The 27782-nt window shown below is 41.3% G+C and overlaps 1 pseudogene; it reads left to right on the forward strand.

Annotated features, from left to right (window-relative positions):
* LOC137225577 (nuclear receptor subfamily 2 group C member 2 pseudogene) lies at positions 1 to 27782 on the forward strand (annotated as a pseudogene).

Genomic DNA, 27782 nt, shown 5'->3' on the forward strand with positions numbered 1-27782 from the left:
ATGGGGCCGCAAGACCCCCTCAACCTTCTTACTGATACAGTCTTTAACAATAGAGACCAGGCTGAAGAGGAGAGGAAGGAACAGCGTGACTTAAGAAAGCAAAGACAGAAAGCCAGGCTTCTGGCAGCCATCATGACAAGACCTAAAACAGCTCCTGGGAGGAGCTTCAAGACAGCGGAAGAGTAAGACGCTGAGCTCACCTTCCTCCCCACAGATACACCAGAAATACAGCTACACGTGGAACAACTCCTACAGGACACCTACTGAAGGCTGGCAGAAGACCTCAGACCTCCCCAAAGGCAAGAAACTCCCCACGTACCTGGGTAGGGCAAAAGAAAAAAGAATAAACAGAAACAAAAGAATAGGGACGGGACCTGCACCAGTGGGAGGGACCTGTGAAGGAGGAAAGGTTTCCACACACTAGGAAGCCCCTTCGCGGGCGGAGACTGCGGGTGGTGGAGGGGGGAAGCTTTGGAGCCGTGGAGGAGAGCGCAGCCACAGGGGTGCGGAGGGCAAAGCAGAGAGATTCCCGCACAGAAGTTCAGGGCTGACTGGCACTCACCAGTCCGAGAGGCTTGTCTGCTCACCGCCAGGTCGGGCGGGGCTGGGAGCTGAGGCTCGGGCTTCGGTCGGAGCGCAGGGAAAGGACTGGGGTTGGCAGCGTGAACACAGCCTGCAGGGGGTTAATGCACCACGGCTGGCCTGGAGGGAGTCCGGGAAAAAGTCTGGAGCTGCCGAAGAGGCAAGAGACTTTTTCTTCCCTCTTTGTTTCCTAGTGCGCGAGGAGAAGGGATTAAGAGCGCTGCTTAAAGTAGCTCGAGAGACAGGCGCGCACCGCGGCTAACAGCGCGGATCCCAGAGACGGGCATGGGACGCTAAGGCTGCTGCTGCCGCCACCAAGAAGCCTGTGTGCAAGCACAGGTCACTTTCCACACCTCCCCTCCCAGGAGACTGTGCAGCCTGCCACTGCCAGGATCCCGGGATCCAGGGACAACTTCCCCAGGAGAACACACGTCGAGCCTCAGGCTGGTGCAATGTCACGCCAGCCTCTGCCGCCACAGGCTCACCCCCCATCCGTACCCCTCACTCCCCCCGGCCTGAGTGAGCAGAGCCCCCGAATCAGCAGCTCCTTTAACCCCATCCTGTCTGAGCGAAGAACAGACACCCTCCGGCGGTCTACACACAGAGGCAGAGCCAAATCCAAAGCTGAACCCCGGGAGCTGTGTGAACAAAGAAGAGAAAGGGAAATTTCTCCCAGCAGCCTCAGGAGCAGCGGATTAAATCTCCACAATCAACTTGATGTACCCTGCATCTGTGGAATACATGATAGACAATGAATCATCCCAAATTGAGGAGGTGGACTTTGGGAACAACGATATACATATATTTTTCCCTTTTTCTCTTTTTGTGAATGTGTATGCGTATGCTTCTGTGTGTAATTTTGTCTGTATAGCTTTGCTGATACCATTTGTCCTAGGGCTCTGTCTGTCCGTTTGTTTTGTTGTTTGTTTGTTTGTTTAGTATGCTTTATAGTGCTTCTTATCATTGGTGGATTTCTTATTTGGTTTGGTTGCTGTCTTCTATCTTTATTTCTTTTTTTATTACTTTAGAAAAACTTTTTATAATAATTATTTTTAACTTTTATTTTAATAACTATTTAATTTAATTTTACTTTATTTTATCTTCTTCTTTCTTTCCTTTTTTTCCTCCCTTTTATTCAGAGCTGTGTGGAGGACAGACTCTTGGTGCTCCAGCCAGGCGTCAGGGCTGTGCCTCTGAGGTGGGAGAGACAAGTTCAGGACATTGGTCCACAAGAGAAATCCCAGCTGCACATAATATCAAATGGTGAAAATCTCCCAGAGATCTCCATCTCAACACCAACACCCAGCTCCACTCAACGACCAGCAAACTACAGTGCTGGACACCCTATGCCAAACAACTAGCAAGACAGGAACACAACCCCACCCATTAGCAGAGAGGCTGCCTAAGATCATAATAAGGCAACTGACACCCCAAAACGCACCACCAGACATGGACCTGCCCACCACAAAGACAACATCCAGCCTCATTCACCAGAACACAGGCACTAGTCCGCTCCACTAGGCAGCCTACACAACACACTGAACCAAACTTAGCCACTGGGGGCAGACACCAAAAACAATGGGACCTACGAACCTGCAGCCTGAGAAAAGGAGACCCCAAACACAGTAAGTTAACCAAAATGAGAAGACAGAGAAACACAAGCACATGAAGGAGCAAGATAAAAACCCACCAGACCTAACAAATTAGGAGGAAATAGGCAGTCTACCTGAAAAAGAATTCAGAATAATGATAGTAAAGGTGAACAAAAATCTTGGAAATAGAAGGGAGGAAATACAAGAAACATTTAACAAGGACCTAGAAGAACTAAAGAGCAAACAAACAGTGATGAACACACAATAAATGAAATTAAAAATTCTCTAGAAGGGATCAATAGCAGAATAACTGAGGCAGAAGAACAGATAAGTGACCTCGCAGATAAAATAGTGGAAATGACTACTGAAGAGCAGAATAAAGAAAAAAGAATGAAAGAATTGAGGACAGGCTCAGAGACCTCTGGGACAACATTAAACACACCAACATTTGAATTATAGGGATTCCAGAAGAAGAAGAGAAAAAGAAAGGGACTGAGAAAATATTTGAAGAGATTATAGTTGAAAACTTCCCTAATATGGGAAAGGAAATAGTTAATCAAGTCCAGGAAGCACAGAGAGTCCCATACAGGATAAATCCAAGGAGAAACACGCCAAGACACATATTAATCAAACTATCAAAAATTAATTACAAAGCTTCCCTGGTGGCGCAGTGGTTAAGAATCTGCCTGCCAATGCAGGGGACATGGGTTCGATCCCTGGTCTGGGAAGATCCCACATGCCACAGAGCAACTAAGCCAATGAGCCACAACTACCGAACCTGCGCCTCTGGAGCCTGTGCTCCACAATGGGAGAGACTGCAACAGTGAGAGGCACGTGCACCGCGATGAAGAGTGGCTCCCACTTGCCACAACTGGAGAAAGCCCTCGCACAGAAATACAGACCCAACACAGCCAATAATTAATTAATTACTTAATGTTTTTAAAAGTAATAATTACAAAGAAAAAATATTAAAAGCAGCATGGGACAAACAACAAATAATATACAAGGGAATCCCCATAAGGTTAACAGCTGATCTTTCAGCAGAAACTCTGCAAGCCACAAGGGAGTGCCAGGACACATTTAACGTGAAGAAGGGGGAAAACTTATAACCAAGGTTACGCTGCCCAGCAAAGATCTCATTCAGATTTGGGAGGGAAAGTAAAATCTTTACAGACAAGCAAAAGCTAAGAGAATTCAGCACCACAAAACCAGCTTTACAACAAATGTCACAGGAACTTCTCTAGACACGAAACATAAGAGAAGGAAAAGACCTACTATAACAAACCCAAAGCAGTTAAGAAAATGGGAATAGGAACATACATATCGATAATTAACTTAAATGTAAATGGATTAAATGCTCAAACCAAAAGACATAGACTGGCTGAATGGATACAGAAACAAGACCTGTATATATGCTGTCTACAAGACACCCACCTCAGACCTAGGGACACATACAGACTGAAAGTGAGGGGATGGAAAAAGATATTCCATGAAAATGGAAATCAAAGGAAAGCTGGAGTAGCAATTCTCATATCATACAAAATAGACTTTAAAACAAAGACTATTAGAAGAGACAAAGAAGGTCACTACATAATGATCAAGGGATCGATCCAAGAAGAAGATATAACAATTGTAAATATTTATGCACCCAACATAGGAGCACCTCAATACATAAGGCAAATAATAACAGCCATAAAAGGGGAAATCGACAGTAACACAATCATAGTAGGGGACTTTAACACCCCACTTTCACCAATGGACAGATCATCCAAAATGAAAATAAATAAGGAAACACAAGCTTTAAATTATAAATTAAACAAGATGGACTTAATTGATATTTATAGGACATTCCATCCAAAAACAATACAATACACTTTCTTTGCAAGTGCTCATGGAACATTCTCCAGGATAGATCATATCATGGGTCACAAATCAAGCCTTGGTAAATTTAAGAAAATTGAAATTGTATCAAGTATATTTTCTGACAACAACACTATGAGACTAGATATCAATTACAGGAAAAAATCTGTAAAAAATACAAACACATGGAGGCTAAACAACACACTACTTAATAAGCAAGAGATCACTGAAGAAATCAAAGAGGAAATCAAAAAATACCTAGAAAAAAATGGCAATGAAAACACGATGACCCACAACTTATGGGATGCAGCAAAAGCAGTTCTAAGGGGGAAGTTTATAGCAATACAATCCTACCTTAAGAAACAAGAAACATCTCAAATAAACAACCTAACCTTACACTGAAAGCAGTTAGAGAATGAAGAACAAAAAACCCCAAAGTTAGCAGAAGGAAAGAAATCATATAGATCAGATCAGAAATAAATGAAAAAGAAATGAAGGGAATGATAGCGGAGATCAATAAAACTAAAACCTGGTTCTTTGAGAAGATAAACAAAATTGATAAACCATCTGCCAGACTCACCAAGAAAAAAAGGGAGAAGACTCAAATCAATAGAATTAGAAATGAAAAAGGAGAAGTAACAACTGACACTGCAGAAATACAAAGGATCATGAGAGATTACTACAAGCAACTATATGCGAGTAAAATTGACAACCTGGAAGAAATGGACAAATTCGTAGAAATGCACAACCTGCCAAGACTGAACCAGGAAGAAATAGAAAATATGAACAGACCAATCACAAGCACTTAAACTGAAACTGATTTAACATGTTCCAACAAACAAAAGCCCAGGACCAGATGGCTTCAAAGGCAAATTCTATCAAACATTTAGAGAAGAACTAGCACCTACCCTTCTCAGACTCCTCCAAAATATACCAGAGGGAGGAACACTCCCAAACACAATGTACGAGGTCACCATCACCCTGATACCAAAACCAGACAAGGATATCACAAAGAAAGAAAACTACAGGCCAATATCACTGACGAACATAGATGCAAAAATCTTCAACAAAATACTAGCAAACAGAATACAACAGCACATTAAAAGGATCATACACCATGATCAAGTGGGGTTTATCCCAGGAATGAAAGGATTCTTCAATATATGCAAATCAATCAATGTGATAGACCATATTAACAAATTGAAGGAGGAAAACCATATGATCATCTCAATAGATGCAGAGAAAGCTTTCGACAAAATTCAACACCCATTTATGATAAAAACCCTCCAGAATGCAGGCATAGAGGGAACTTACCTCAACATAATAAAGGCCATATATGACAAACCCACAGCCAACATCGTCAATGGTGAAAAACTGAAATCATTTCCACTAAGATCAGGAACAAGACAAAGTTGCCCACTCTCACCACTCTTATTCAATATAGTTTTGGAAGTTTTAGCCACAGCAATCAGAGAAGAAAAAGAATTAAAAGGAATTCAAATTGGAAAAGAAGGAGGAAAGCTGTCACTGTTTGCAAATGACATGATACTATACACAGAGAATCCTAAAAATGCTACCAGAAAACTACTAGAGCTAATCAATGAATTTGGTAAAGTAGCAGGATACAAAATTAATGCACAGAAATCTCTTGCATTCCTATACACTAATGATGAAAAATCTGAAAGTGAAATTAAGAAAACACTCCCATTTACCATTGCAATGAAAAGAAAAAAATATCTAGGAATAAACCTACCTAAGGCAACAAAAGACCTCTATACAGAAAATTATAAGACACTGATGAAAGAAATTAAAGATGATACAAATAGATGGAGAGATATACCGTGTTCTTGGATTGGAAGAATCAACATTGTGAAAATGGCTATAGTACCCAAAGCAATCTACAGATTCAATGAAATCCCTATCAAACTACCACTGGCATTTTTCACAGAACTAGAACAAAAAATTTCACAATTTGTATGGAAACAAAAAAGACCCCGAAGAGCCAAAGCAATCTTGAGAACGAAAAACGGAGCTGGAGGAATCAGGCTCCCTGACTTCAGACTATACTACAAAGCTACAGTAATCAAGACAGTATGGTACTGGCTGAAAAACAGAAATATAGATCAATGGAACAGGATAGAAAGCCCAGAGGTAAATCCACACATGTCTGGTCTCCTTATCTTTGATAAAGGAGGCAAGAATATACAGTGGAGAAAAGACAGCCTTTGCAGTAAGTGGTGCTGGGAAAACTGAACAGCTACATGTAAAGAATGAAATTAGAACACTCCCTAACACCATACACAAAAATAAAATCAAAATGGATTAAAGACCTAAATGTAAGGCCAGACACTATCAAATTCTTAGAGAAAAACATAGGCAGGAGAGTCTATGACATAAATCACAGCAAGATCCTTTTTGACCCACCTCCTAGAGGAATGGAAATAAAAACAAAAATAAACACATGGGACCTAGTGAAACTTAAAAGCTTTTGCACAGCAAAGGAAACCATAAATAAGACAAAAAGGCAGCCCTAAGAATGGGAGAAAATATTTGCAAATGAAGCAACTGACAAAGGATTAATGTCCAAAATTTACAAACAGCTCATGCAGCTCAATATCAAAAGAACAAACAACCCAATCCAAAATTGGGCAGAAGACCTAAATAGACATTTCTCCAAAGAAGATATACAGCTTGCCAACAAACACATGAAAGAATGTTCAACATCATTAATCATTAGAGAAATGCAAATCAAAACTACAATGAGATAGCATCTCACATCACTCAGAATGGCCATCATCAAAAAATCTACAAACAGTAAATGCTGGAGAGGGTGTGGAGAAAAGGGAACCCTCTTACACTTGGTAGGAATGTAAATTGATACAGCCACTATGGAGAACAGTATGAAGGTGCCTTAAAAAACTAAAAATAAAACTACCATGTGACCCAGCAATCCCACTACTGGGCATATACCCTGAGAAAACCATAATTCAAAAACAGTCATGGGCTTCCCTTGTGGCGCAGTGGTTGAGAGTCCACCTGCCGATTCATGGGACACGGGTTTGTGCCCCGGTCCAGGAAGATCTCACATGCTGTGGAGCTTCTGGGCCCGTGAGCCATGGCCTCTGAGCCTGTGCGTCTGGAGCCTGTACTCTGCAATGGGAGAGGCCACAACAGTGAGAGGCCCACGTACCACACACACACACACAAAAAAAAAGTCATTTACCACAATGTTCATTGCAGTACTATTTACAATAGCCAGGACATGGAAGCAACCTAAGTGTCCATCAACAGATGAATGGATAAAGAAGATGTGGCATATATATATAATGGAATATTACTCAGGCATAAAAAGAAACAAAATTGAGTTATTTGTAGTGAGGTGGATGGGCCTAGTGTCTGTCATACAGAGTGAAGTAAGTCAGAAAGAGAAAAACAAATATTGTATGCTAACACTTATATATGGAATCTTAAAAAAAGAAGAAAATTGTCATGAAGAACTTGGGCAAAATGGGAATAAAGATGCAGACCTACTAGAGAATGGACTTGAGGATAAGAGGAGGGGGAAGGGTAAGCTGGGACAAAGTGAGTGAGTGGCATGGACATATATACACTTCCATATGTAAAATAGAGAGCTAGTGGGAAGCAGCCACATAGCACAGGGAGATCAGCTTGGTGCTTTGTGACCACCTAGAGGGGTGGTATAGGGAGGGAGACGCAAGAGGGAAGAGATATGCGGATATATGTATATGTATAACTGATTCACTTTGTTATAAAGCAGAAACTAACATACCATTGTAAAGTAATTATACTCCAATAAAGATGTTTTTTAAAAAAAAAAATTCACCTCCTGGTCACCCCAAAAGTACTCTCTGAAGACCCCCGCCAGGAAAGGGAGCCTGTTTTAGCTGTGGGAGCCCCAAACACTGGAGCAAGGAATGCTCAGGACGCAGGTCCCAGCCTGTTAGGGAAACCACTGACTGAAACCGTCCACCCTGGCCAGGCACCACAGTAATCATCCGCATGAGTTATTTTACGACAGGAAATCCTGGTAAGGAACACGGAACTAACAAGCCACCACCAACCGGAAGAATTCGGCAAAGGTAAAAAGGAGAGAGGAGACACCAGTCCATAAGTCCATATGTCCTACCAACCTCCCAGAATCCTCCTTGCTGGAATCCATCTTGGCTGAGCAATGCACACGTCACCAGGAAGGACCCTGAGTCTGAATGATTGGCCAGAGACAACCCAGAAACTAACCCCATCACCATAAAACCCGAGACTGTGAGCTACGTGGCAGAGCAGTTCTCCTGCGTTCCCTTACCCTACTGCTCTCTGCTTGGGTCCCCCTTCCCAATAACATCTCCTGCTTTGTCAGCACATGTGTCTCCTCAGACAATTCATTTCCGAGTGTTAGAGAAGAGCCCGCTGTCGGGCCCTGGAAGGGTCCCCCTTCCTGCAACAAGCCTACACCCAAGAAGCCATGCCCACTCTGCAAGAAGATGGGCCACTGAAGGAGGGAATGCCCCCAGCTCCGAAGGGAGTGAGGAAGGTCCCCGATGCCAGTCATGGCAATGGTTGACTGGGGGACCTGAGACCTCCCAAGGCTCCCGAGAAGACAGTCATCATCACACAGGAGGAACCATGGGTGACCATTGACGTGGCAGGTAAACTTGTCCAGTTTCTAGTAGACATGGGAGCCACTTACTCTGTCCTGCCTTCTCATGCTGGGCCCCTTGCCCCTGAAATCGGCTCTATTGTTGGGGTAGAAGGAAAACCAAAGGTAAAACATTTCACCACCCCTCTAACCTGCACCTGGGGAAAGACACTTATAACTCACGAGTTTCTTGTCATGCCTAATGCCCCAGCCCATTATTGGAAAGAGATTTTCTCCCAGTCTTGGGGGGCAACACTTACTCTCCCCGAAAACCAAAACCAGGGAATATTTTTGTCTGCTCTATGTATTATACAGGACACAAAATATTCCCCCAGAAATTAAAAAACAGATCCACAGGTCTGGGGTCAGGGAATCCCAGGAAAACAAAATTTGTCACCCCTATAAAAATCACTTAAAGGAGGCTAATAATCTCCCTTCCAGGCATCAATACCCTCTATTTCCAGTAAACTCTCCATTTCTCTGCTCTTCTGCTTCTCATGAAGTCACGTCTCCTTTAACCACACCCACACTAAGGGTCCTCCTTGTTGTTCACATCAGCACAGCTCCAGTTGACAAACATCCACTATGCCAGGGGTCCCCAACAGCAGGAGGTGAGCGGCGGGTGAGCGAGTGAAGCTTCATCTGTATTTACAGCCGCTCCCCATCGCTCGCAGTACCGTCTGAGCTTCACATCCTGTCAGCATGATGGTGAGTTGTATAATTATTTCATTATATTTTACAATGTAATAATAATAGAAATAAAGTGCACAATAAATGTAATGCACTTGAATCATCCCGAAACCATCCCCCCACCTCCCAGTCCGTGAAAAAACTGTCTTCCACGAAGCCGGCCCCTGGTGTCAAAAGGGTTGGGGACCGCTGCTCTGTCCAACTCCATGAATGCCATTGCTAAAGTTACTAACTCATCTGACTGTTGGATCTGCCCTGGCAACCGCACCTCCCCAGAGGACCTACATCTTTTAGGACTCCTGCTTCCTTGGGCGACCTGATGGGGTAACAGCAAAATATGCTGGGTTCTCATTTACCACCCAGTAAGGAAGGAAGAACTGGGGCAGGAACCAACTGGGGGCCAAATTCTCTGGAACAGACACCCGCCTCCAAATTAGAGGAAAGGGTATTTCAGCTTTTAGGCAAAGCTAGCCTCGGTTTTTCTGATATTAGCATCCAGGGACAAAAATTAAGATGGCTTAATGAAACATACTACAATCACAGTCTAATTTTTAGTAATCACAGGTGGGTGACAGACACCAACCAGACTGCCAATATCCAACAGCGGGGAATGTCACTATCTGGTGGAAGAATCTAGTGACTGGAATAAACAAAACTAAAACTCACAATAAAAACATGATAATGGTTAACAATACACAAGAGAAAGCCGATGCAGGGAGTAGACAATATTCCAAACTAATGTTTAATATAACTAATAACTATATTCAGATGTACTCCAGTTCCTCCCTGTTACAGCTGCTGTATCAAAACTTGAGGTGCCAAGGGAGAAGAAAAAACACCACGGCTTCAAAAATCTCCATCTTTAAATGACGATGCATCAGGATTTCAACACATCCCACCTGAGGATGGGGACCATCAACACCCACTGGACAAGGTTGCTGCTTCCTTCTACTCCCCACTAACCACCTCTGCCACTATAAACAACCCCGAGACCCCTCTCTCTGACAGAAAAGCAAAGAGATCTGGACCCTCAGGTAAGGACAATGCCCATGCTCAGCTGGAAGCACTTACAGAAGAGGGACTATTGACCCTTGACCCTTAAAATATTTTTTTAACATCTTTATTAGAGTATAATTGCTTTACAATGGTGTGTTAGTGTCTGCTGTGTAACAAAGTGAATCAGCTATACATATACATATATCCCCATATTTCCTCCCTCTTGCATCTTCCTCCCACCCTCCCTATCCCACCCCTTTAGGTGGTCACAAAGCACTGAGCTGATCTCCCTGTGCTATGCGGCTGCTTCCCACTAGCTATCTATTTTACATTTGGTAGTGTATATATGTCCATGCCACTCTCTCACTTTGTCCCAGCTTACCCTTCCCCCTCCCCATATCCTCAAGTCCGTTCTCTAGTAGGTCTGTGTCTTTATTCCCGTCTCACCCGTGCCCTTAAAATATTTTAAGGGTCCAGACTCCTTGGCGGTGGGGGGGGGGGGGGGGAATGTTACAGCAGGCAGGTAGCTAGATACAAGCAGAGAAAGGGAGGAATGGGCCAGGTGTCAGGAAACCACATATCTTGTCAACAACAGGGGTCCTTGGGCAGACAGAGGAAAGCAGGAACCTCCAGACTGACAGGAAACCACACATTTGGGGGTGATAAGTGTCCTGGAGGCAAAGGAAGGTGGGAAAAGGCAGGAATCTCCAGCGTCTGAAAGTAACCTTTTGCTCACTATGCCCTCATTACAATAAAATTAGCCTTGCAGATAAGAGGTTCCCATCATGCACCACTGCTGTGACACTTCCCATCAAGGCTAAATGAGGACACAAATCCCTCCTCCCCTCGGGAAGGTGGAACTGGCATGAAAATCAGGGAATACGACCCCCAAACTCCTCCCTCCCCAATGAATGTTCTGTCCCTTCATTTCTGCCCCCCACATAACCAGCTTGCCAAAGAAACTCAGCGCAGCTACTCACTTGAGCCTGCCTGCTCTTCCTTTGAGAGCATACTATCACTGTCAATAAGAAGGTTGAGGGACTTCCCTGATAGTCCAGTGGTTAGGACTCTGTGCTTCCACTGCAGGAGGCACGGGTTTGATCCCTGGTCAGTGAGCTAAGATCCCACAAACCACACGGTGCGGCAAAAAAAACAAACAAAAAAAACAGAAGCAGCAGAAGGTTGAGAGGGGTTTGGGGTCCCATGGCAAGTTTTTGCAGCTTCGGAGGAATGTCACCAGGATAATTAGCAAGAAAGAGTAATTAAAAACAACACAAATGCCAAAGAAGAACAATAAGAAAGGCTGGCCATTTTTCCAGTCTGAGTTACAGTTCCTTATGTCTCTGCTGTTGTTTGGAATGAGTGAACCACACTGGCAAACAGATGAAAAAGCCATAGGAGGTCACACAATCACAACAGTCAGCAGCAGAACAATGGAGAGGGGAGAATAAGCCTAACCCAGGAACAAAGGAAAGGACCAGAGGCAAAATGGAATTCCCTCCATTAATCACAAGAGTCTTTGCTTCTTTCTTCCCCGTGACACACCATTTCCCCCCAAATCTGAAAATGATATCTAAGAATAAAATGTGCATTTTAGTCTGGAGTCATTTTGTCTTCCACCAGAGGACCGGCCACCCATGGAAACGGGGGGCAGAGGCAGGGGGAAGGGAAGCTGCTGGGTTTGCTCTCCTACGGGAGAGGGGCAGCTGCTGTCACAGACACCTCCACTTCAGTGAGAAAGGGATAACCCCAATCAGAGCTGGAGAGAGCTTCTGCTATAGCCAATGACTGGTGAGAAAAAAGTTAAGTCCCATATGTCTCCTACCTGCAAGAATATTATTTCAATATATAATTCAATTCTTTATTCCCTCAGCTTCTCCACTACCAGTTTTTCATAAGATGTATATATACCAATATATATAATAATGAATAGGTATGGCCTATGATTTGAAGCATATAAAGTATAATATTTATTAAAATATTTCATATTTATACAATAAAATATATATTCATTTATTCAACAAATAAATATGAATACATGTAATGAATGGGTGTGGTCAGCTCTTCCCTAGCCTTGCTTCAAATCTTTACTGATGTTTGTACTTAACAAAGCAAACAGAAACAGTTTGAAATAAATCATGAAACCTTTCAGGGATATAGCCATGTCAAAGAATACTGATTTATGGGACGAGATGGACGCAATATATGGCTAAGTTTAAAACTAAGTCTATCACTAAGGCTACAAAACAGCATGTCACAGTGTGTGACTTTTAGTTACAGTTATCTATTCATTCATCCCTTCAGCAAATGTGTATTGCCCATCTACCAGCTGCCAATCACTGTTATACTCACAAAGATCCTTTGGCCTTAAAGAGTTACATTCTAGAAGGGGGTCTGGGGGAAGCAACCTGGCAATAAACAATAGATGGAATTAAATAAGTATGTTCTCCAGTATGTTAGAAAATCCTGAATTCTGTGAAGGAAAGCAGAGTGGGGCAGACTAAGGAGGCCCAGAAGTGGTGGGTTTAAGGAAGTGTGGAGTGGGTTTTGGATCTAAATAGGACTGTCAGGCTGGGCTATTTTGAGAATGTGAGATCTGAGCAAAGATCTCAGATGAGGGGTGAGGGTGAGGGGTATTTAGGGAGATGGTTCTAAGGCAGGAGATAGATGGGCTCCAGGCTAGACGTTTACAACCAGCCCCCTGTTTACACTTCGAGATGGAAATAACAACAGGAACAAGGTAAATAGCTGGACTTTGTCTCCAGTGAACACTTTAAAATAACAATCATGGCAGGGGCAGAGAGGAGCTAAACCCTGCTTGGGTAAAAGATCAAGACGTCACGTATTTCTCATCCTTGGGGCCAGGGAGGCCTTGACTGCATAAGCACAGAAAGGCTCCTCGGGGGTCCAAAGGGGGGGCCCTGAGTCAAAGAACAAAGCAAGATGATTAGCCAGATGGAAACAAAGACCGGGAAGACTACCCCTCTATAAATGATTTAAACTTCCCAAAGGCGCGACTTTTCTCCGAGCTCACCTGTGCATCTGTCGGCAGGTACACTGCTTTTGTAATAAACACCTTTCGTTCCTCTCTACCTTCCGTCTCCTTGTCAGAATTAGTTTTTTCAAGGCAGACAAGGACAGGAGCTCAGACTAGCCACTGGCCCTCGTTGTCCCGTGGTTAGGATTCGGCACCCTCGCTGCCACGACCAGGGTTCAATCCCGCGTCAGGGAACTAAGGTCTCGCTTCCAGCTGCTGCTCACTGGTGTCTCTCGGAAATCAGTCGCACTTGGGAAAGAGCCAGGACAAGGGCCTGAAGATACAGTGTGCCTGGAGTGCATAAGTGACAGCAATGGGGCCAGGGGGCGCTCATGCTGGAAGAACAACGAGCAGAAAACATGTCAGAAATGGATGAGGAGGGCAGATCCTGGGCGTTTTATAAGACACTGTGTAGTATTATTATTTCCATATAAACACTAGAAAAGTGTAAGCCAAAAAGGTTGATTTTTTTTTCTGAGTGACAGGATAGCAAATACTTCATGCTTTCTACGTACTTTGCTTTCCAGCTGTATCGAAATATCATTGATATACATTACTGTATAAGTTTAAGGTGTACAGCATAATGGTTTGACTTACACATATTGTAAAATAATTACAACAAGTTTAGTTAGCATCCATCATCTCATACTGATACAATAAAAAGGGAAAGCAAATAAATTCATTTGTACTATTTTTTTTAGATTCCACAAATAAGCAGTATGATATTTGTCTTTGTCTGACTTACTCCACTTAGTGTGATAATCTCTAGGTTCATCCATGTTGCTGCAAATGGCATTATTTCATTCTTTTTTATGGCTGAGTAGTATTCCACAGTATATATGTACCACATCTTCTTTACCCATTCCTCTGTCAACAGACATTTAGGTTGCTTCCATGTCCTGGCTATTGTAAATAATGCTGCTATGACCATTGGGGTGCATGTATCTTTTTGAATTATGGTTTTCTCCAGAATATGCCCAGTGGTATTGACACATACATGCTACTGTATATAAGACAGATAACTAATAGATACCTACTGTATAGCACAGGGCACTCTACTCAATACTCTGTAATGACCTATATGGGAAAAGAATCTAAATAAGAGTGGATACATCTACATGTATAACTGATTCACTTTGCTGTACAGCAGAAATTAACAGAACATTGCAAACAAGCTATACTCCAATAAAAAACAAATTATTTTAAGGGAAAGCAAAAAAAGACAAGAAAGATTTTTTCCTTGTCATGAGAGCTCTCAGGATCTACTCATTTAACTTCCCTGGACAGTTGACCTGTGAACGACATGGGTTTGAACTGTATGATCCACTTATAAGCAGATATTTTTTAATAAATATACAAAAATAAACATGTAGAATATCATGTGCAAAACTTGAAGTGAATAGCCTGTTTTACATAGGCACAAGGTGAGTGATATTTAATATAAAATGAATAATGTGTTAGTTTTCTTACTGTTTTATAACTTTGCTTTCAAAGAATTAGGGGGCTTCCCTGGTGGTGCAGTGGTTGAGAGTCCGCCTGCCAATGCAGGGGACACGGGTTCATGCCTGGGTCCGGGAAGATCCCACATGCCGCGGAGCAGCTAAGCCCGTGAGCCATGCCCGCTGAGCCTGCGCGTCTGGAGCCTGTGCTCTGCAACGGGAGAGGCCACAACAGTGAGAGGCCTGCATACCACAAAAAAAAAATAAAAAAAGAATTACATTACAGTACAGTATGTCTCTCTCTTGTAATTGGAGAAATTGCATTATCAGCCTATCATCACAGGTAAGTGGTTTTTTTAAATGTAACAATGTTTCCATTACTATATTATGAATATGACTATAATACTGTATGCCATAAAAATTTTACAATGATTCATTCATTATTGTACAGGCGAGGCTACTGTGAAACAACTGATTACACTAGGCTACCATAAAGCAATCATGTTGCTACTGCTTCAATATCAATGCATGAACTGATATACCTCTAAATAAACATAAATTTATTTTTCACATTACCTTTTCACTTTGAAGTTTAGTGTTAGTCATAAGCATAACGTCTACAGTGTATTGCATCACATAAGACAATATTGCTGTAGGTACTGACAGACAGATGATCTTGTAGACAGACACAAACCTAAGAGTATCGATAAATACAGTGCAGTACTGTAAATGTATTTTCTCTACCTTATGATTTTCTTAATAACATTTTCTTTCCTCTAGCTTACCTTGTTACAAGAATACAGGATATAATACATAGAACATACAAAATATGTGTTAATCAACTGCTTATGGGACTGGTTAAGCTTCAGGTGAATAGTAGTCTATTAGTAGTTAATTTTTTAATTTATTTATTTATTTATTTTTGGCTGTGGTGGGTCTTCGTTGCTGCTCATGGGCTTTCTCTAGCAGTGGAGAGCGGGGGCTACTCTTCGTTGTGGTGCGCAGGCTTCTCATTGTGATGGCTTCTCCTGTTGTGGAGCACAGGCTCTAAGTGTGCGGCCTTCAGTAGTTGTGACATGCAGGCTCAGTAGTTGTGGTGTGCAGGCTCTAGAGCACAGGCTCTGCAGCTGTGGTGCACGAGCTTAGTTGCTCCACAGCATGTGGGATCTTCCCAGACCAGGGATCGAACCCGTGTCCGCTGCATTGGCAGGCGGATTCTTAACCACTGCACCACCAGGGAAGTCCTGTAGTTAAGGTTTTAAGGAGTCAAAAGTTACGTTTAGATTTTCCACTGTGTGGGGGGGTAGGTGTCCCTAACCCCTGCCTTGTTCAAGGGTTAACTGTATATTATATAGCAGTGTTAACCATAGTCATCATGCTGTACATGACATCCTAGTGCTTATTTATCTTATAACTGGAAGTCTGTACCTTTTGACCACCTTCCTCCAATTATGTTTCTTTGTGTATTGGTTTCACAATTAGGAAAAGAAGGAAAAGATATATATCTGATGAGGGGTCAATATCCAAAATATATAAAGAACTCATACAACTCAATAGTTTAAAAAAAAACAATTAAAAATGGGCAAAGAACCTAAACAGACATTTTTCCAAAGGTATATAAAAGGCCAACAGGTACATAAAAAGATGCTTAACATCACTAGTCATTTGGGAAATGCAAATTAAAACCACAATGAGATATCATCAAAAAGACAAGAAATAACAAATGCTGGTGTGGATGTGGAGAAAAGGGAACCCTTGTACACTGTTGGTGGGAATGTAAATTGGTGCAGCCACTGTGGAAAACAATATGGAGTTTCCTCAAAAAATTAAAAATTGGACTACCATATGATCTGGCAGTTTCACTTCTGGGAATATATCCAAAGGAAATGAAACCACTAAATCAAAAAGATATATGCACCCCCATATTCACAGCAGCATTATTTACAATAGCTGAAATACTTAGGAAGCAACCTAAGTGTCCATCAATGGATGAATGGATAAAGAAGTTGTGGTATATATGTAATGGAATGTTATTCAGCCATAAAAAAAATGAGGAAATCCTATCATTTGTAACAACATGTATGAAACTTGAAGTTGTTATGGTAGGTGAAATAAGTCAGAGAAAGACAAATACTGTATGATCTCATTTATATGTGGAATCTAAAAACGAAAGAAAGAAAAACAGAACAAAACAAACAACAACAACAAAAAACTCATAGAAAAAAATCAGACATGTGGTTACATGAGGCAGAGGGAGGAGGGGGAAGGATTGGAGGAAGGTAGTCAAAATGTACAAATTTCCAGTTATAAGATAAATAAGTACTAGGATGCAATGTACCACATGATGACTCTGGTTAACACTGCTATACAATATACATGATATTTGTTGAGAGTAAATCCTAGGAATTCTCACCACAAGAATTTTTTTTCCCTTTTTCTTTTCTTTTTTCTTTTCTTTATAGTGTATCTATATGAGACGATGGATGTTAGATGAACGTATTGCAATAATCATTTTACAACATATGTAAATCAAGACATCATGCTGTACACCTTAAACTTATGCAGTGATGTGTGTCAATTATTTCTCAATAAAACTGGAAAAAAAAACAAGTTTTTTTAAAGTATTGATGCCTGGCTCCACCCCCCAGACATGCTGATAAACATAATAGGATGCAACCCGGGCATCAGAATTTTTTAAATCTCCTCCAGGTAGTTTTATATGCAACAACAATTGAGAGTCCCTGGCATTCGAAGGGCCAAAAGAGGGCCCAATACCTGTGGGGAACTGGAAGAAAATGTAATGGGAGGAGTCAACAGATGCCAATTATATGCCAAATTTCCATACTAGGAAGTCTGGATATATATACATAGATAGATATAGAAAGAGTTAGAGATAACTGATAGGTAAATGGATGGATGGATAGATAGGTAAAGTGATAGATAGATAGATAGATAGATCTAGCTGCCTGTAAAAGTCTCATTTCTTGAATAGCTAATAGATATCTCAAAACTATGATGTAAAAATCCAAACTCCTGATTTCTACCCCCACCCCTACCAAAAAAAATCTCCTTTCCTCCTTAAGTCTTTCCCATCTCAGTAAGTCTCAGCTCCATCCTTCCTAAAGCTCTGGGAGGCGTCCTTGAAGCTCACTATTTTAGGCATCCTTATTTAATCCTTACTCTTCAGTAGTTCTCTTACCTGAAGCTCTTGAGAGTACATTACTGCTGCTTATTGACCATGCTGACTCACAATGGTGGTACAGGGTTTCCTTATGTGCTTTGTAATTTTGTATTGTGAGCTCTTCAGGACTCTTTTGGACTCTCTTGGTGGGTATCTCATGCTATCTGGATGGAGGGTACTCCTCCTGAGAGGTTTTACATTTACTTTGCCAAAAGCCTACCTCTTTCACAGGCTCGGAGCTCTTTAACGTTAATTTATTGACTTGAAGTTTCCAGAACCATACAGCTAGAAAGATTTCAATCCCAACTCTGGGTGAGGATAGGGATATAGTTGTGAATTTTCAGGAAAGACTTTTTCTATCTAAAATCTAAATGAAGACATACAAATGTCCTTTAGACACCATTCTGCACCACTGGATAAGTTTTCTAGTGTGCATCTTCAAAGGCCCCAGCTTTCTGGGCTTCCCTGGTGGCACAGTGGTTGAGAATCTGCCTGCCAATGCAGGGGACACGGGTTCGAGCCCTGGTCTGGGAAGATCCCACATGACGCGGAGCAACTAGGCCCGTGAGCCACAACTACTGAGCCTGCGCGTCTGGAGCCTGTGCTCCGCAACAAGAGAGGCTGCGATAGTGAGAGGCCCGCACACCACGATGAAGAGTGACCCCCGCTTGCCACAACTAGAGAAAGCCCTCACACAGAAACGAAGACCCAACACAGCCAAAAAATAAATAAATAAATTTATTTAAAAAAAAAAAAGGCCCCAGCTTTCCATGGGGGTCTCAAATGCAACCTTTAAACTCATAGAATTCCCAAGTCATTATCACCTATGCTTGTGTAGGTCCTAAGATGAACCTCTATGTGACTGAGACAAGGATTCCATGTTACCGTCTCCTGATCCCATTCCCAGGCTTCCAGTGTGGTTTGGCTCTGGAGTTCAGTTTATACTTCATTTTTAGCCCATTGGAAATGTCCTTACACGTTTTCTGGCTCAGTTACACATTTTAAAATGATATCTTTTCATATTTCCTCTAACATGTGCAAGTGTTTTCTAGCAGGAAGCTTTCTGGGTAATCTGGTTTGCCATATTGCCAGAGATAGACATAGCAAGTGGTAGCATGATGCCATAAACATTAATAGACTGTGTTAAAATGATGCACCTCAAACCTGAAGAAAAACCATTACGATTTTTCAGGGATTTATAAAATCATGCAACACTACATATGGAATTTTACAAAGTGTCATGAAATGTGGTAATAAATATTTAGAAGTTTCTTTTGAGGTTTCTCATTTTAAAGCAAAGGTATTTTACAAATCAGAGCCACATTCATTGGGGAAACACTTGTTCTGTCACAGTTAAAGGCTGAAATAATACCAAAAAAAGCATATGGTGAAACCCAAAATGTATATCTTTGTCAGCCAAATATTGTTGGATGATACATGGAAAGCATTACAGAAGAGTAAAGAAACAAATGTTGGAACAAATTACATAGTGTTGAAGGTTTGCTATATATTTGGATGAAGCACTGATGTTTCTAACACATTTCAGCTTATGGTATTTTCTGGATTCTGTTTCCAATAACAAAATACACGAAGAACTGTTTTTTGTGGGACACAATAGAGGACGAAATAATATTTTCCCTCAGTTATTAATAACTTCTTTTAGAAAGATTACAATACATGGAAAAGAGCAGGAAACTACTTGAATTGGAATTTTAGAAATTCCCAAGCAAAGGTACAGATAAAGTACCCCACATGAAATGCATTCCCTCTATCATTCACAGGCAAGCTATTGGCAGCAAAGATGGTGAAGCCATAAGACAGCAAAGTGCTACAGGATGTCGTGGGTGAGGTTAGACTTATAAAAACAAGACATTTTAAAATGTAGGGACTCTTTGCATTCTTGTAGAGAGGGTAACTTTCTTAGATCAGGTTCCCTGAGAAGCAGATTCTGAGAAAGAATATCACATAGAAATTTTATTGGAGAATGCCCTTAGGACCAACTGTGGGGAAGTGAAGGAGGCAGGATTAGGCAGAAGGAGAAATTGAACTGAGATGAAGTTCCCACAAGGTCCTCAACCAATCCCCTGTGTAGCTCTGGAGCTGGGATGGCCCCTCAATGTGGTCCCATCTCGCCACAAGCTGGCTCAGCCCTTAATCCAGACCCGACCTGTTATTGAATGAGAGCTGCCCCTGGGAGGGGATGTGACCTTGGGTGAGGCGTCTTTCTTCCACTGAGAGCTGTACCTAGAGGATGACCTGCCAGCCATCAACATGACATGAAGGGCTGGGGGAAGTGCCCCACGGCGTCCACCAAAGCCACCATGCAGAGGATTGAAGGAGAGACTGTGGCAAAATGCCTGAAAGAACTGGCCAACTGAAAGACGAGTTCTTCATTTGCCTCTTACAAAGAAATCAAGAGATCCAAATGTGCTGACCTTGGCTATAGTGACAACTAGAAGACACAAGGATGTGACACACCACAAAAAATTCAGTCTAACAATAGACGAAAACATAGCTACTTTTTTTTAACATCTTTATTGGAGTATAATTGCTTTACAATGGTGTGTTAGTTTCTGCTGTATAACAAAGTGAATCAGCTATTCGTATCCATATATCCCCATATCCCCTCCCTCTTGTGTCTCCCTCCCACCCTCCCTATCCCACCCCTCTAGGTGGTCACAAAGCACTGAGCTGATCTCTCTATGCTATGCAGCTGCTTCCCACCAGCTATCTATTTTACATTTGGTAGTGTATATATGTCAATGCTACTCTCTCACTTCGTCCCAGCTTACCCTTCCCCCTCCCCGTGTCCTCAAGTCCATTCTCTACATGTGTCTTTATTCCTGTCCTCCCCTAGGTTCATCTGAACCATTTTTTTTTTACATGTTGTTTCCAGAACTTAGGTAGCCTAAAAAACTCTAATGCATGCACACTTAAGAAACCTGGAAAATTGTTTCAACTTGTGAAAAAGCTTCAATAGTTTCAGTGCATGTTAAACCTAGATGTTAAACTCTTTCAAAAAGATACATGCACTTCAGTGTTCAGAGCAGCATTATTTACAGTTGACAAGGTATGGAAGCAACCTAAATGTCCATCAACAGATGAATGGATAAAGATAATGTGATATATATATAGTGGAATACTACTCAGCCATAAAACAGAATGAATTTTTGCCATTTGCAGCAACATGGATGGACTTGGAGGGCATTATGCTAAGTGAAATAAGTCACACAGAGAAAGACAAATACTGTATGATATCACACATATGTGGAATCTAAAAAATACAACAAACTAGTAAATATAACAGAAAAGAAGCAGACTTACAGATATAGAGACCAAACCAGTGGTTATCAGTGGGGAGAGGGAAGGGGGAGGGGCAATATAAGGGTAGGAGATTAATAGGTGCAAACTATTAGGTATAAAATAAGCTACAAGGACATATTGTAAAACACAAAGAATATAGCCAATATTTTATAATAACTGTAAATAGAGTATAACCTTTAAAAATTGTGAATCACTATGTTGTACACTTATAACATATAATATTGTACAGCAACTACACTTCAATTTTTTTAAAAAAGAAAAAAAGACCTAGATGTTAAAACTTTTAAAATTATAAACCTTCACTAGATAAAAATTTCCTAGTTATTTTTTAACAATAATATTTAAGTAATTTTGAATTAGCTTTAAACAATGACAATTACAATTTGGAAAGCATAGTCAAAGATATGCTTTTTCCATTTGGATTAACATATTGTTGGAAGAACTTTTTCAACCATGACAGCCAATAAAATCAAGTATCTAAATAAATTGAAAACATAGGCTTTTGAATTTCTACATCACAAAATGTTAAACCAGGTTTTTTAATTAAAGTATCTGATCACGCAATGATGCGAGGCTTAAATTGCATACTTATTCAGAACCAGGATAATTCAGCAGCTCAAAGCTCCTGGGCTCCCACAATTCCCCAGTTGAAATGCCCATTCTCTTCTTTCTAGGCTCCAGCTCCTAGACTGTGTCTGGTTATCCTCCTTAACACTTAGTAGAGCAGCCTCCAAGCCTTTATCTCCATGTATCACCATCAGTAAAAAAACGTTTAAGCATGTAGCTCCTTTTATTTGTTTATAAATTATACACATGTTCTACACTACTGACAAATTATCTATCTTATGTAACATATACAAAAATACAAATGTAAACAGATAAGACAATTCTTGCCCAAAATGCATAAATTATGAAGAAACATCAGGCAACTCCAAATGAAGAAAGAGTCTCTAATGTAACTGGTATTTACTCTTCAAAAATGTTATGGTCCAGCTACATGTAAAAGAATGAAATTAGAACACTTCCTAACACCATACACAAAAATAAACTCAAAATAGATTAAAGACCTAAATGTAAGGCCAGACCCTATAAAACTCTTAGAGGAAAACATAGGCAGAACACTCTATGACATAAATCACAGCAAGATCCTTTTTGACCCACCTCCCAGAGTAAGGGAAATAAAAACGAAAATAAACAAATGGGACCGAATGAAACTTAAAAGCTTTTGCACAGCAAAGGAAACCATAAACAAGACAAAAAGACAACCCTGAGAATAGAAGAAAATATTTGTAAATGAAGCAACTGGCAGAGGATTAATCTCTAAAATATACAAGCAGCTCATGCAGCTCAATATCACAAAAACAAACAACCCAGTCCAAAAATGGGCAGAAGACCTATATAGACATTTCTCCAAAGAAGACATACAGTTGGCCAACAAATGCATGAAAAGATGCTCAACATCACTAATCATCAGAGAAATGCAAATCAAAACCACAATGAGGTATTGCCTCACATGGGTCAGAATGGCTATCATCAAAAAATCTACAAACAATAAATGCTGGAGAAGGTGTGGAGAAAAAGGAACCCTCCTGCACTGTTGGAGGGAATGTAAATTGATACAGCCACTATGGAGAACAGTACGGAGGTTCCTTAAAAAAGTAAAAATAGAACTACCATACAACCCAGCAATCCCACTACTGGGCATATACCCTGAGAAAACCATAATTCAAAAAGAGCCATGTACCACGATGTTCATTGCAGCACTATTTACAGTAGCCAAGACATGGAAGCAACCTAAATGTCCATCAACAGATGATTGGATAAAGAAGATGTGCCACGTATATGCAATGGAATATTACTCAGCCATAAAAAGGAACAAAATTGAGTCATTTGTAGTGAGTTTGATGGACCTAGAGTCTGTCATACAGAGTGAAGTAAGTCAGAAAGAGAAAAACAAATACCATATGCTAATGTATATGTATGAAATTTTAAAAAGCAATACTGATGAACCTAGTGGCAGGGCAGGAATAAAGACACAGACGTAGAGAACAGACTTGAGGGCACGAGGGTGGGGGGAAAGGGGAAGCTGGGATGAAGTAAGAGAGTAGCATTGATGTATATATACTACCAAATGTAAAATGGATGGCTAGTGGGAAGCTGCTGCATAGCACAGGGAGATCAGCTGGGTGCTTTGTGACCACCTAGAGGAGTGGGATAGGGAGGGTGGGAGGGAGACACAGGAGCGAGGGGATATGGGGATATATGTATACATATAGCTGATTCACTTTGTTGTACAGCAGAAACTAACACAACATTGTAATGCATTTATACTCCAATAAAGATGTAAAAAAATATATATTTTGGACAAACAATATAGGGAAAAGAACTTTTTTAAAAATTTTATTTATTTATTTATTTATTATTATTATTATTTTGGCTGCCGTTGGGTCCTTGTTGCTGTGCATGGGCTTTCTCTAGTTGCAGCAAGCAGGGGCTACTCTTTGTTGCGGTGCTCAGGCTTCTCATTGTGGTGGCTTCTCTTGTTGTGGAGCACGGGCTCTAGACGTGTGGACTTCATTAGTTGCAGCATGCAGGCTCAGTACTTGTGGCTCACAGGCTCTAGAGTACAGGTTCAGTAGTTGTGGTGCACAGGCTTAGCTGCTCCGTGGCATGTGGGATCTTCCCAGACCAGGGCTGGAACCCGTGTCCCCTGCATTGGCAGGCAGGTTCTTAACCACTGTGCCACCAGGGAAGCCTGAAAAGTACTTTTTATAATAACAAAATAGAAAATTAAAATTTTTAAAATAACGTTATAGTCATGAAAGACAAAGATTTAGAAACTGTTCCAAGTTGGAGTGACAACTAAATGCAATGCATGATCCAGGGTTGGATCTTGAACTCATAAAGGAAATTTTGGAGAAAATAGGCAAACTTTGAGTGGGATGTGTGGATTATATCGTCATGTTAGATGAATGTCAATTTCATAATTTTGATTTTTGCATTGTAAATACACTCTAAATATTAAGGGTTACAGGGCATCATGTATGCAACTTATTTTCAAGTAGTTCAGGAAAAACTAAAACCCACAGTCAATGTATGTGTATGTATTTGTGTGTGTGTATGTGTGTGTGTGTTTGTGTGCATGTAGAGAGACAGAGAGTAAAAGAATGCAAATATGAACAATATCAACATTTTGAAAATCTGGCTGAAGGATATACAGAGCTCTATAGATCTTTGCACTACTTTTGTGAATTTTCTGTAAATCTGAAATTGTTTCAAAGCAAGAAACGTTAAAAATTTAATACAAACCAAACAGAACAAAAAATCCTTTGAAAAGATGACACAAAAAATAGAAACTAGTTTTAAAGTTTCCAGTTATTATTAGTACAATACAATGTATTGATTTTATTAAATTACTAATAACTTTAACTAGTTTTAAAGTATTCTAGTTATTATTAGCACAAAACAATGCATCGATTTTATTAAAATACTAATAACTTTTTCAATATGAGACTATTAATAGTTGTAGATATTTGTCCTGTCCTCTTCTTTATGAAACTGTTCCAGAGGAAAACCTTCAGTGAACTTTGCATTCATAAAAAATTAAATTAAGTTTCCAGATCATAAAACCAACCCCTCTCTTAAAACATTAGATTTAAAACTTTTAAAAGTTTTAAAACTTAAAACTTTTTATGGGTTAACATTTAATATTTGAGAATTAATGAATCATAAGCAATTTAACAAATACATTTAACATCTATTTCCAACTGAAAGGTTTAAATTATTTTATTTAAGATAATGTTTACATTTTCTCAAGAAATAAAATAGAAATGCTTTCCTATAAGACACTTAAAGTCATGTTCTAATCCTTTTCCACATTTCTGGTTCTCCCTTCCCTGTTAGTTTCAAAATAGGGTGACATCCTCAGAGTAGTCAGGATTTGGAATATCATGTAGGAGGAAGTGGTAATAGTTTTAACTGCAAAAAGTTGTTCTTCCTGAGACCTTCCCTTCTACCCCCTCCTCTTTCGGATCCCCAAAGAATGGTAAACTGATACAGTCGAGGGCTTCCCTGGTGGCACAGTGGTTAAGAATCTGCCCGCCAATGCAGGGGACACTGGTTCAAGCCCTGGTCCGGGAAGATCCCACATGCTGCGGAGCAGCTAAGCCCGTGCGCCACAACTACTGAGCCTGCGCTCTAGAGCCCGCGAGCCACAACTACTGAGCCCGCGAGCAACAACTACTGAAGCCTGCTCACCTAGAGCTCGTGCTCCGCAACAAGAGAAGCCACCGCAATGAGAAGCCCGTGCACTGCAACGAAGAGTAGCCCCTGCTTGCCACAGCTAGAGAAAGCCCGCGCACAGCAACAAAGACCAAATGCAGCCAAAAATTAATAACTAAAAAATAAATTTAAAAAAAATGATACAGTCGAGTCATTAGTGTCATAGACTAATCCCTCGCTGTCTCCTTACTTCAGCTCTTCTGACCTTTCTTGACCAGCTGACTCATGAAAAGGAAAGCCTGCTGTCCCCAAATTCAGAGGGATGGGAACTGTGCACTGACTTCAGAAGAGCATGTGAAGGATTAATACACAATCACTTTAATTACACACACAGACCACAAAATGCATATCAACATAGATTATGTTTTATTTGAGTATTTGTATTTCATTAGTGTGTAATACAAGTTATAGTGAGGGTTTATGTAATTCTGAAATAAGGTTCTTTTTTTTTTTTTTGCGGTACACGGGCCTCTCACTGTTTTGGCCTCTCCCGTTGCGGAGCACAGGCTCCAGACACACAGGCTCAGCGGCCATGGCTCACGGGCCCAGCTGCTCCGTGGCATGTGGGAGCCTCCCGGACTGGGGCACGAACCCGTGTCCCCTGCATCAGCAGGCGGACTCTCAACCACTGCACCACCAGGGAAGCCCCTGAAATAAGGTTCTTGAATAACATTGTGTCATGTCTCCCCAGAGCAACGGCCCTCAAACACTAAGAGCCATTTAATGAAGGTACCTACCAACAGCCCAAGTGCCCCCAAAACTCTGTCACAAATCTACTGTGTAGACAACATTACTGAGTACTCTGTTTTACACGTGGAATTTGACGAGGAAGAAAGCTATGTGCAAGAAATCACACTTCAGCAGTCTGCCCACGTATAGGTAATGAACCACAAGCATCCTCCGTGAACACTCCTCCACAGATGTACACAATCAAAGGTCCCAGACTCACAGACATAGAAAACAAACCTACGAAAAGGGGAAGGATCGGGGGAGGGATAAATTAGGAGTTTGGGATTAGTGAACAGAAGCCCTTTGAAGTGCAAAGGGAAAAACCAAGCAATTGTGCTGCTTCAACTGAGAAAAATCTTTATCCAGAAGGATCCAGAAATCCTCTGATAGCCACTCCCACATTTGTGGCAGACAAAGTAGATCAAGACAAATAGGTCTTGATCCGGGATGCTTGTGAACTGAATGCAGCCTTTCATACATGAGGATGGTACCCTTCTCCTGACCACGGATTCCGAGGCTGAAACAAGCAGCTCTGGGCACACTGGCAAATGGAGTAACCGCCTTTGTCAACCTAAGTGAATCCCTTAACAGTGGTGATGCTTCAGAAATACGGTAGGAGGACCAATCTGCAAGTGAGATTACTCGGGCATGTAATACCTTCGCTAAAGCACTTAATACGGCAGAAAGCTCCTTGCCTCCAAGCCTGGCAGGTGGGATAGACACCAGTGGAGGAGGGAACATCTATGTCATCAGTAGAGACCAGTCCACACTCATCATTCAGATCCAAGCCCTCCTCCTTTTAAACACTCACATCACATGACCAGCCCAATTCTAGAGTACCTCAACGTGTACTACCTCTGCAAGTCTACGTTCTGCCTGCTTTTCCTCTCCATGCACTGGGCCAGGTCAACCCCAGCCCTTCAGGTACTTGGGAAGGACTGCAAAACCAGCCTGTTGCAAGCCTGCTGAAATGAGCTCTTCACCCTTGGACTGGCCCAGATCATGAGTCTTTCCATTACCTTGTGGCCATAGTCAATCAGCTGCAGAAGTTATCCAGGAAGATAAACTTTCTGGCAAGCAGATAAAGCAAGTCGTGGAGCACATCTGGAAGCTTCAGGAGTTGTGTAAAAGCTGTAGTTTTCTTTACCCCCCATCATCCAGGTTTGGCCAGCACAAGCCAGATTTTAAAATTCCAAGAAAGGCACAGATGGAGGATTATTTTCAGAAAACCTACTCAGAAGACACCTACTGATTGGTCCAGATTCTCAACCGCCTGCTGGCCCTCAGGCTGATGAGCTCTAACATAACCGAAGAACTTTTTTTTACTGATCTCATTGGCAATGTTTCCATAGACAGCATAATCCCCTACATCCTCAAGAAGAAGATGGCAGAGTATAATGGCCAGATAGATCACTGA

Source organism: Pseudorca crassidens, chromosome 5 (assembly GCF_039906515.1).
Source record: "Pseudorca crassidens isolate mPseCra1 chromosome 5, mPseCra1.hap1, whole genome shotgun sequence".
Classification (NCBI taxonomy): Eukaryota; Metazoa; Chordata; class Mammalia; order Artiodactyla; family Delphinidae; genus Pseudorca; species Pseudorca crassidens.